Here is a 13,071-nt window from a genome sequence, read left to right on the forward strand (position 1 = left end):
TAGTTAATTCTTTTTGTATGAGGGGTTCAAGTGACAGATGGACATTTCTGAGCTTCTACTGAAATGACTTGACCCCTTCTTTGTTCAAAATGATTTGTTGGATTATTCGCATGTCATATGTTTTCAAGTCATTGTATGTCCACGCGAATAAATCATGATACTGTCTGAACAAGTAGACAAAGGCTTTCCGCTCCTCTGGTGTGCAACACGTATCGAGATTTATGAACTTAAAATATCTTTTTGTTCCCAGGTTAATTTGTTCGTGCATAACTGTAGAACTATTGGTCTTGGTGTTCCCAAGCCTTTAAAGAGGTTATGCAAGTCATAAAGTTTATCAAGTGAAACCACACCCTTGGGGATGAGGTTGCCTTTGTTGTCATCAGTTGTGTCTTACAGAGACTACTCATGCACATCTTCATCTATTGCTGCGCCTTTGAAGACGTTATCGTTGGCCGTGAAATGCAGTATCTATTCATCATAAACAAAAACACACAAATTAGTGATGTTGTTAGGGACAGATGGCTTATACAAAATTTCAATGATAAATATATCCCTAAGCGGTGTCATCCTAGTAGCTACATTTACTAGAGCATATGCAGTTGCATTGTGCATTTTTGGTACATATATGATATTAAAAGCTTGGAAATTAGAAATAAGCCGCCATACCTCTTGCTGGTAACTCTTAAGAGAAGGTGAGACATAGTTACGTACCTGTCGTACCACAATCTCTGAATCACCTACCACTTTTAGCATAACAATGTTGAGGCTGAGGGCTTTGTGCAAACCCAAGACGAGTGCTTCATATTCAACAATGTTGTTTGTGCACTCGAACTCCAAGTGGATTGAGACTAAATGTTTTCTTTTCCTTGGGTTGATCAAAACACACCCGGCTCTAGAGCCATCCTGTGTTTTGGATCCATCAAAATACAAGGTCCACAAGTCATATGTACAAGGACCGCTTGCCGTGCTAGTACTGCTAACACTACTGCTACTACTATTACAAAGTACTGTACAAGTTTCATTTTCACCAGTTGGGCAAGGAAGGAGACCCAACTGTGTATCTGGTGGGGTGGGGCTCAGTTGTGCAAGATAACACCCCAGCTGCGTTTCCAGAAAGCAATTTCCGAACAAAAGTTTTACGAAAGTTGGCCAGCTTTCACAACTCGATATAGTTGGATCTTCGTTTAGGATATCATTAAATTAGAATGAAAACTAAAGACATTCCAAAAACAACATTTAGAACTCATGAGGGTTATTATGAATTTTTGGTCATGCCTTTTGGCCTTCCCAATGCACCTTCTACATTTCAAGGTTTGATGAATTCCATTTTCCAACCCTTAGAAAATTTGTGTTAGTATTTTTTCATGAGATACTAATCTACAACAAGTCTTGTTGACAGGGTGCTCAAACTATTGGAGGAGAAATAGTTATATGCAAAAAGCTCCAAATATTTCGTTGTAGTACAAGAGGTGGAATATTTGGGTCATATTGTATCTCATGAAGGTGTTAAGGTAGACCCTAGAAAAATTAAAGCCATTAAGAAATGGAAAATTCCCACATCCATAAAGCATCTACAAGGATTTCTCGGGTTGATAGGGTATTATCACAAATCTGTTAAGAATTATGGGAGAATAACAACACCTCTAACAACATTACTAAAGAAAGATGCATTTTCTTGGACTCCAGAAGCAACGAATCAAGGGATGAATGGAAGAATGATGAAGAAGTGTGGCCACTCATTCAAAAGTTGCAGAAGATCCTAGTTCAAATAATATTGCCAGAACTTAACAAGGAAGGAAAAATCATATTGGAACCTGAAGCAGTCACAGAAACAAGAAATCGACAGCTACGAAATCGATCAATTTCAGAGTATCTCATCAAGTGAAAGAACTTACCCACTGAAGATTCCACATGGGAGGATGAGAATTTTATATAGAAGCATCTAGAACTACTTAAGCATTAAGGACAACACTTTTGAAGGAGAGGGGCATGTTAGGTCCCTATACTACTATTTTAACCCCTTATTGTTATTAGTGCAACCCCCTTATTGTATTATTGTGCCCATATAGTCCCCATGTTGTTATTGTTGTGCCCCATAGAAGCCCACTATTGTTATTGTTGTGCCCCTACAATATTATTGCTATGTAGGCTCTAATTGTATTGGGACCCCTTAGACTCCTATATATAGAAAGGAGGTCTTTTCATTTGTATCATCCAAGAATTTTTCATTTGTGTAATGTAAAGGAGGTTTCCCCCTCGAAGAGGCTGATTTTGAAGTGGTTGATCTATCTTTTCTTCTATTTTGTGAGCTGGTTGCATAACATTTTACCATTCAAGGGATTAACATTGTGTTTCATGTATCTCTTCGACAACTCTCTAATCTAGTTGTTTCTTCCCTGGTACGAAAGCCATAAGTGTGACCAGTCTATAGCAAAAAATCCTTGCAACTTGTTGGACCGGTCTCTGCTGAGCAGTAAGCCATATGCTTCTAGGATGCCCACGATCACAATGTTGATGCACTAATGCGTCGATCGATAACCAGATGATCACATACTGGAATTCACCAATGGTTGGTACACATGTTCGGTTGAGTAGGATGATGTGTGCGGTTGTACTTCTCCATTGTGCATTGATTTGTTTAGAAATGGAGAGTGGCATGACATTGACTGATGCGCCAGAGTCAACCAAATAGTTGTGGACATTGAATTTGAAAAATTCAAATGATAAAAAAAATGGTGGGAAAAGCGAGTTCGCTTCTTCCATGTGAAGTGCGTTGAGTATAGATGCGAGTGATCTAGGAGACTTGCTTGATCCCTTGCTGGAAGAGACAACATTGTTTGTGGAGGTTTGCCCCTGTGCGCGAAAATAATATCCCATTGACTCGTGAGTTTGGTAAGTTCGTACAGAGCGATGTTCGCATGGGTCTTTCTGATGTCTTCAACAATATTGTAATCCAAAGTAGGAAGACTCATCGAGTTGCCTGGGGGAAGACTTTATGTTTGTATTGTCCAGTGGAGTGTTTTAAAGTGAGCTGCTCATGGACGTATCTTTAGTTGGAGCTGTCTTCCTGGACTTGTTTTGTGTTTTCAGTGTTGAGGATGCTGGTGGATCAACTTTTCTGATCATTTGCTTGAACTTCTCTTTAAGTATCTCAATCATAGTAGGATCCCCTTAATTTCTCAAGTTGTATCGACCGTTCTGTTTTGGGGGCTCCTTCTCGATGGTTGTTTTCTTCTGGGAAGCGTTCAGACATTGATACATGTTAACCACGTGCCTAGAACTTGGAGCTTCATCAAATGAAACATCTTCTTCATCATCTTCATCTTTCGGCTGAACACGATCACTGGCGTTAAAATGATCATTTAACCTTGAAGCCACGGAGCCCATAACTCGGTTCCATTCTGCACAGGTCTTCTATAAATGTCGTGCTTGGTGGAACTCACATAATTTATCCTTTGAAATCAGGTTCGTTTGGAACACAACATTTAAAATTTGAGCAGATTTAGCCGGGTGACTACTGCTGCTACCTGATGTCACATTCTTCTTGAGCACAAAACTCGAATGTCTGTTGCTCACTACTGTCTCAGTTGCCCGTTTCTTTAGTTCTTCTACTTCATTTGTCAAGGACTTCAGGAGACGAGTAAGGGTCTCAATTTCACTTGTTTCCTTTTCCTTCACCTTACTCACATCAATCTGAGACCTCCTACCTGTGTCTTTGGAGTCCTGAGTTGGTTCATCATCTATAATGACTCCAATTGCGCGTATGTCTTTCTCCACATTAATTTCTTCTTAGAAATTTTCGAAAAGTGTTCGTTTCGCAGCTCGCTTGACAAACTGCATAATTTTGGTAAGCCGTGCAAACTTGTAGTAGTTGACTATGATGGAGTCATGAGGTTTAGTGTCTGCTATGAACTTGTTCAGGATACGGTTAAAAATTTGGTTAAAGTCTTTCAATTTCTCTTTAGGATGCATCTTAAGACTACCCAATTATTTCAACAACATGGCAGGGGTTTTGTCATCAACAAATTTCTCAAGGAAAATTCTCTTGCCCATCCCCCAGTTCTGAATGGAGTTGATAGGAAGGTTGTGGTACCATACAATTGCTCTGCCATCCAAGGCACATGGAAACAATCTACATGCAACATCATCATAATGTACCTCAAGTGTCTGTAGATGTAGGTAGAACGTGTCTAGATGGTCTTCTTCCTTCACTGCTTTGTCAGGTTCATATTTCGTTAACAACTTCCCTACGTGCCTTGGAATCTTGTGCAAGGCATAGTGGAGAGCCAATGTGCCCTGTGTCATCCATTCTAGATTTTTTTCAGCCATATTGTCTTCTTCTTTGTACTCCTCCTCTTCTTTTGAATCAGATGGTTCAACCTACGAATCTGTTAGTTCATCTCCGCCTCTGCCTCCATTGGAACCTGAGCCCAAGAGTGTGTTGTTAACATCTTCTCCTTATAAGAAAACATGGGGTTCCTATTCGTTCTCAACAACTTCTTCCAGCTCTTCAAGAGTGGCGAGGATTACTTCCTCAACAGACGAGACCACCACTCATGTGGGTGTAGTATTTTGCTTCCTCTGCGAAGAGGGAATATTGTGTACTCCTGGGATAAGTCCAACAACTTTAAAAAACTAACGGGTGATGGGACAAACAGAGCGAAAGCGATGATATGAAATTTCTTTTTCAGGTTTGGGAGGTGAGGAGTAACCAACTTCAAAGTTGTGCGTGGGAGAGATGGAGTTTGTGTTATTGTCTTGACCAGATGATGGATACGTGGGGTTGAGAGGAAATTCAACCATAAACAACTGGCGAACCTCCTTTTAGCACCATAAATGTTGACGGTTCTAGACCCGCCAACATTGAGGGGATCTCCCCGGTATGAAGTCCCAACTAAACCTCACACCATTTGGTGTAGGAGTCCCATTCGTACGATGGCCCAATTTCCATTATCTTAGAGATTTGCCTTAGCACTTGTTGTTCAACACATGAGAGTGTTATTCTTGTAACTTCAAGAAAGTGAGGTGAGTGTGCTTGGTGAGTGCTTAATGTAACTTTGTGTCTGGGTTCTCTTACTTTCAAAAGGGGGAAGTAAAGTGAGCCTTTTTATGAGAGGGGATAGTCCCAAACTAGGAAGAAACACACGCGAACAACAACAAGGGTTTGTCTAACATCCAACGAAATAGTCCACAACGGATGCAGCAGTCGTGAAAACTAAAGTTCAAGGGAAAACATGTACACCGTTTCCATTTATGGGATAATGGATACACCATACATATATAACTAATGGATTTTTGTTAGGAGGATTTTTTTACTAGACTCTTATTTTGGAGGTTTTTATTGTATATGTTTAGATATTAGATTGGCTATTACATTATGTGATTATGGATAGGGACTATATATACACTTATCTTCTAGATGATTGTTGAGTTATCAATAATCAACTTTTTGGATATGCTTTACAACATCTACAACATGTAGTTTTCACTATTTATTAATGGAAATTACGATTTTTCCTTGGGGAAAAATGTACAAGTTCAAACTTCTGAGTATTCTTATAATTAATAATTCTCTATTATAAAAGATATATAAACATGATATAAGAAATGCAACATCATGCGAATTATTGTGAACAAAGAAACAACCTGAAATATATATTTACAAATGATTATTTACACATTTACAAAAGATTGTTTTTTTCATGAAAAAAGTTTTTTCAAAATCTGTCCATTCACCGGAAGATTTTCTTCAACCCCTTAAAGAGTTTTCAATACAAATGTGGATGGACCGTTTTTCTTGGAGATTTTAAATGGACCAAGCCAAAGCGTCTGAAATTGGTGTGTTTGCCCTTATATTCATGTGCCTTGTCCCATTTCAAAACCAAGCCACCAATGTTTAAATCTTTATCACCTACTGAACTATTATAAAACCTTGTTTGATGATTTTTTAATTGATTTTGATAGGTTTGTTTGAAATTTTCTCTCATTTATTGTAGCTTAAACATTTGTTTTATGCATTGTTGCAGGCAAGAGGAGGGTTGTTCTTGAATAGATTGTACTAGAGCTACTGAGGGAAAGACAATATTTGGTGGTAAAACTGCTTCTTTCTCATATACTAGGAAGTAAGGGGAAGTGCCTATGGATCCATCATACATAATTCTATCAACCCATAAGGAACATATTATAACACCCTCCTCTCACATCTACCCAAGTAACCAACCAACTGGGGTAAACATTTGACGAGAAGTTACTATGATATGATTCGACCTCCTAAGTCACGTTAAGGAAGTGGAACCGAAAGAAACACACCATACAGACTTTAAAGATCATCTATAGGACCCCTAAGAACCATCCCAACATTTATGGTAACAAGTCCCTGGGTCCCATTGAGATTTTAGACCACTTGATCCCTGGACGCTCCCATGCTATAGGCCTGCCAGTGTCCGGGAGGCTCTAGACACTCTCATGACAAGGCATGCCAATGTCCAGGGACTATTTTGCTAAGTGTTGTGCCAACATCCCCAGGATTTGAGCCACTTTTTCAGTCCTAGAGCACAAGTCACTGCCTAGAACTGAATGACACCTTAAGAACATAAAGATCAAGGAGACAATGAGGCAGAAGCAAATACTTGAACAAGCCCTTGTCTGGACCCCTACTAGCCATGACAGGCATTTCGTCAAACATATCATGAATATGTAATCTATAGGTGTAAATAACATATCTAAGCATAGGGGTCTCATATTTAGTTGGGAATTGCTAAGAAGCATTGATGCCTCAACACATTAGCTGTCATTTCATCCATTAGGTCATCGATACATTTTTCATCCATTTAAAACTAAAAACATGATGAGAGGCATACATAGCTACTGTAATAAAACATATACATAACCAGCATAATAGCAACAAAAATACCAAGGAAATAACAACCATATAATCCACATATAAACTAGTATAATACTCATACAAATACAAAGAGAAGTAACCTCATATTATTAATGATGCAAAATCCAAACTTGGGATGGGACTTCCATGTTCCACCCAACTGTAGAATGGCTGAGCCATATCTCTCTTTAGCCATTCACCCCGGTGCCATATTCCAAGCTGAATGTGGGATCTTGTAGAACACATCAATCCAAAACCACCCAAGGCTTCCAGAAGCCAACTGCCTCAACCCGTCAAACAATGATTTCACCTCATGGTCGTAAATCACAAAACCATCATCAGATTGGTCTTTACCCAAGCCTTCCAAGGCTCCAGAGCATTTGTTCCAACCGAGGCTTCTAGGACTAGTAACTCAACTCACAGCTGTTGCCGGGCTTCCAGAGCATTTGTCCAACCAAGGCTTCCAGGACTAGTAACTCAACCCACCAAGGGATTCCAAATCATTTTTCCAACTAAGGCTTCCATCACTAGTAACTCAATCCAAGCTGTTACAGGGCTTCCAGAGCGTTTTTCCAATCAAAGCTTCCAGGAACGAATAACTCAACCCAAGCTAAAGGAAAGATGAGAACCAACCAAAACAAAACAAGGAAATAAACCCACAATCTCCATGGCTATCCAAGAAATGGAAAGGCTAGGCAATCCACTATCAATCGAGGCAATTCTCCATGCCAGTGACAGATCATGACCAATAATCCACATGCATATGCCATGCATGCCAAAATTAGTGAGTAAAACATACATGAAACTTGGTACCTGCAAGCCAAATCCGCTGTAGCTGCTGATCCTGATGTCCTCTTGTGCTTTCCTTATCTTCCTTTGCCTTCTTGCTCCAAAACTCCAATTATTCCACACTCTCCAAGAGTGCCCCAAGAAAACTCTAAGTATCCAAGAGTATGAGAGATAGAGAGAATAGAGAGAGAGCTCCAAAACTGAACTGACAAAAGTCTCTGTACTGACCCTCATAAGCATTTTTATGCATGAGGCCTCTATTTTCTTCATTTTCCATTATTTATCTTCATTTTCCTCCTCACATGCAACTTGTGACCTTTCACCTCCCTTTTCTCCTAATTTCCATTATTTTAATAAATAAATGTGCCAAAAATGCTATTTGCCTTTCCAAATCCTTAGCCATTTCCTTTGCCAATTTCCTTAGCCATTGCCTTTGCCAATTTCCTTAGCCATTAATAATCAAATTAAAACCCACACTAGGATGTCTTTCCCAACCTTCAACTTGGACTAAGTGTCCCATCAATTGTGTTTATTATTTTTCCTTTATTAACTTTATTACATCGAAATTTCATGAGGGATGTTACAAAACCCTCCCCCTTGGGGGAACATTGTCCTCAGTGTTCAACAACACCTATAACCACAAAACTATTGTAAGAAAAATATACTATCGATGGAGCTTTATAACTTAGCTAGATGCAGTATTTACAATGATCAACCTGCTGAGAAGCAAACCAACATGCAAACATAATAAACATATCTTAATGACATGACATCCATACCGCTTATTGGATCTTTATAACATAGCTAATGGAGGTATTTACATCCATATGCATATGTACATATACCAAACATCACCAAAACATGTACGAAAACATATACTAAGACATATACCAAAACACCATACCAGAACTACTTTGCCTCAGCCGACAAACAAGGAGGGATACATAGCCCACACTTTATCTGCCATCTCCCATGTAGCTTCATCGGGCCCAAAGTGCTTCCATTGCACCTTAACCTGCTCGATTTCTTGGTTCCAGAGCATGAGCACCTTTTTCTACAATATACACTGAGGCTTCGGCTGGAATTCACCATTTGGTTCCACCTGCAATACATAACAGTTGATCACGTGATCAACATTTTTAACATACTTCTTAAGAAATGACATGTGGAAAACATCATGGACTTTCACTGTCATAGGAAGTGCAAGTCGATAGGCTACTAGCCCAATCCTCACAAAAATACTAAAGGGTCCAAAAAACCGCGGTGCCATCTTGGCACGTGATCCAATTTGTAAGGAGCTCTTCTTTGGTTTGATGGGAAAATACACCTCTTCGCCAACCTAGAACTCCTTGAACAACATGTTCTGATCTGCATAGCTCTTCTGCCTATCCTGTGCTTCCTTTAGATACCTGCATTTCTTGTTCCATGTCTACCAACATGTCCAGTACAATCAATAGCTTGTTAACTGGATCACTCCAATTGATCGAAGTATTGCAACTCTACCCATACAATGCCTCAAACGGACTCATCTTCAAATATTCATGATACCCTTTTTTGTAAGCAAACTCTACCAGCGGAAGATACTCTTCCCACTTTTGTTGCTAATGCATCACATACATCCTCAACTTGTCCTCCAATATCCTATTCACCCTCTCTATCTGTCCATCTATTTGCAGATTATAATTTGTACATAAGGTCAACGCTGTGCCCAAACCTGGAAACAACTCCTTCCAAAACTTGAAAGTGAACTTTGCATCCTTGTATGACACAATATTCTTTGGAACACCATGCAATTTGACCACATCTCTAATGAATACATGTGCTACATCGCTAGCTGAGAATGTAGACTTCACTGGAATGAAATGTGCAACCTTTGTCAACCTATCCACAACAACCATGATGGAATCATTCTGTCTCATTGTCCTCGACAAACCTATGATAAAGTCCATGGAAATGACCTCCTGTAGCAGTCCACCTGGATGCTTACACTCTGCCTTCACATGCTGACAATTGAAACACCTAGCCATAAACTTTGCTACATCCTTCTTCAGATTCGGCCAATAATAAAATTTCTCTATTGCAGTCAATGTCTTTCGATAACCTGGGTGACCTTAATATGGTTTCGCATGAAACTCCCTCAAGATCATCTTCTTAAGCTCACTATTATCTGGCACATATATCCTATCTCTAAATCTAACAAATCCATTTGCTATAAGGCAATAGTCGACATCTGGTGCACCTGCACCTGCACCACTACTTGTACTTGTACCTATGATAATACTTGTATCTGTACCTATACTACCACTTGTACCTATACCTATGCTCTGTTGCAACATGTGCATAATCTCCATATACCTGACATTCTATTGACATGCCTGCAAGATCCTATCATATAAGTCTATCCCATAGAAGCTCATAGTTGCTAAGTGATTTACCTGTATATGCTTGCTAAGAGCATCTGCCACCCTATTCTCTTTACCTTTGATGTACTTGATCTCAAAGTCGAACTCACTGATTGTAGCCAACCACTAAGCCTGCCTACCATTGAGGTTTGATTGGTCAAATAGATACCACAAACCACTGTGATCACTCATTAATATAAACCTCCTACCCAGAAGACAATGCCTCCACATATTTAAGGCATGTATGATTGTTGCCAACTCAAGATCATGTGTCGGGTAGTTCTTCTTGTGCTCATTTAGTTTTCAGGATTCATAGCATACCACCTATCCATCCTGCATAAGGACTCCACCAAGTCCCTTCTTGCAAGTATCTGTGCATACTACAAACTCTTTGTCCGAATCTGCAATCTTTAACACTGGTGCATGTGTCAACAACTTCTTAAGCTTCTCAAAACTAACCTCACACTCCTCTCTTCATTCAAGCTTCTTACCTTTTCTCTGCAATGATGTGATAGGATAAGAAATCTGTGAGAATTTCCTGATGAACCTTCTGTAATAACCTGCCAATCCCATGGAGGACCTCACCTCATCTACATTCCTAGAAGTTACCCACTCCATGATGGCCCTTATCTTTTTTGGATTTACTGCCATTCCTCCTTGGAGACAACATGTCCCAAGTAATGTACCTCAGTCTGGAAGAAACTGCACTTGTTGAGCTTAACATACAACTAATTCTCTCTCAACAATCTCAACACTGCTACTAAATGGTTGGCATGCTCTTCCTCATTTTAACAATATACCAATATGTCATCAATGAACACAATAACAATCTTTTCCAAGTATGGAATTAACAGACTATTCATCAAGCACATAAAATTAGCCGGAGCATTAGTCAAACCGAATGGAACTATAATAAACTTATAATGCTCATACCTAGTCCGAAAGGTTGTTGTAACACCCTCCTCTGACATCTACCCAAGTAACCATACCAATCTGGTAAACATGCGATGAGAGGCTACTATGATTGGATTCAACCTCCTATGTGACCTTAAGGAAGTGGAATCAATGGAACACATCAACCAACCTATCCACATCAACAACAGAACCCTCAGGAGACATGTCAGTCACTCAGACATCCTGTCCCTCGGTCCCATTGATGTTCTGGACATCTTAGGCCCCAGTCACTCTCATGCTATAGGCAAGAGAGAGTCCAGAAACCCAAAGTATCTCTCACAGGCTTTCCTACCAGCGACTAGAGACTAAATTTGTTAGTTCTGTGTGAACGACCCTGGGATTTAAGACACTTTTTCATGCCCAGAGCCTAAGCCAATGCCCATAATAGGGCGATAGCTTAAGAATAGTAAATGAATAGGAAAACAATGTGCCAAAGAAATAAACTGAACAAGACCTTAACCAGACCCCTACTAGCCATGATAGAAATTTCATCAAACATATCATCAACTTGTAACCTACAGGTGTAAACAATAGAATTAAGTGTAGGGATCTCATACTTATCTAAGAATTGCCATGAACCATTGTTACCATATGTAATTTGTTGCATTATCATCTATTAGGCCATAGATACATTATCCATTCATTTACAAGTAAAAACATGCTGAGAGCCATACATAGATATTCTCATAAACATACATATAACCCACATAATAGGGACATAAATATCATAAACATATCAATCATAAAATCCACATATACATCAATACATCTACACATGAAAATCAAGGGAATGAGTTTCTCATTAATGAATGCAATAAACCAAGCGGAGATGGGACTACCACGTTCCACTCGACCATAGAATGACTAAGCCAAATATCTCTTTAGCCATTCACCCTCGTGCCATATCCTAAGCATGAATGTGGGACTCAAACCAAAGAACTAACCAGGCCATATCGAGGCTAAACCACCTCACCCTCACCAATAACAACCAATTTTTGTTGTAATCCATCCTAGATCACTAGGCCAACATAATGAACACATCATTAAAGGCTTTACTGTGATCTCTACCTCATCACTAGGCCAAACAAGCATGGATGCCACTAGATTTCTCCACCTACACCATGAGGAATTTTCCTATCTTCTAGTCTCTCAAGGTTTACTACAATCCAAACCTGGATCACTAGGCCCTAAACTGGGACCCACTCTCCAGGCTTTACCACGTATCCAAAACCTAGGATTACTAGGCCCAATGGAGAGCAAAGCACATCTTGGATTTACTATATATCCTTCCATTCACCGACAAGGATTCCTAGGCCCATCGAGGGAACACAATCTTCACTTTACCATAATCCACAGTTTGGCTTAGGGGTCACTAGGCCAGTGGCTTTACCATGATCCATAGTCTGGTTCAGGGACTACTAGGCCATGTGCTCTATCATTCGGAGATCCACCCTACTCATCTTCGAATCCGTCCAACAATCCAACCCAACCACAACATGAGAACCCCATCACACCATGGCTATCTGAAAATGGCAAGGCTAGGCTAAAAACACTGTTACACCTGGAAAAACCCATGCAATGATAGAAAAGATCCACATGCAATACCATACATTCTAAATCTAGCAAGGAAAATACACATGAAAATCGATATCTGCAATGGATCCTGTTGTAGCTGCTTGATCCTGCCTTTCCCTTCTTGATCTTTGCTTCCTCTTGCCTTCTTTGCCTTTCTTTCTCCAATGCCAAAATGTTCCAAGAAAACTCTAAGCGTCCAAGAGTGAGAGAGAGAGAGAATAATGAGAGAGCTCCAAAACTCAACTGACAAAAGGTTACCAACTAATCCTCATAAGACTTTTTATGAATGAGGCCTCTATTTTCTTCATTTTCCATTATTTTCCTTCAATTTTCTCCTCACATGCAACCTGTGACCTTTCACCTCCCTTTCATCCCCATTATTTTCATAAATAAATGTGCCAAAAAGGTCATTTTGCCTTTCCAAAGCCTTAGCCATTGCCTTTGCCAGTTTCCTTAGCCATAAACAAT

Source organism: Pinus tabuliformis, chromosome J, assembly GCF_031772625.1.
Source record: "Pinus tabuliformis cultivar Carrire ecotype Pingquan chromosome J, CPIR1, whole genome shotgun sequence".
Lineage (NCBI taxonomy): Eukaryota > Viridiplantae > Streptophyta > Pinopsida > Pinales > Pinaceae > Pinus > Pinus tabuliformis.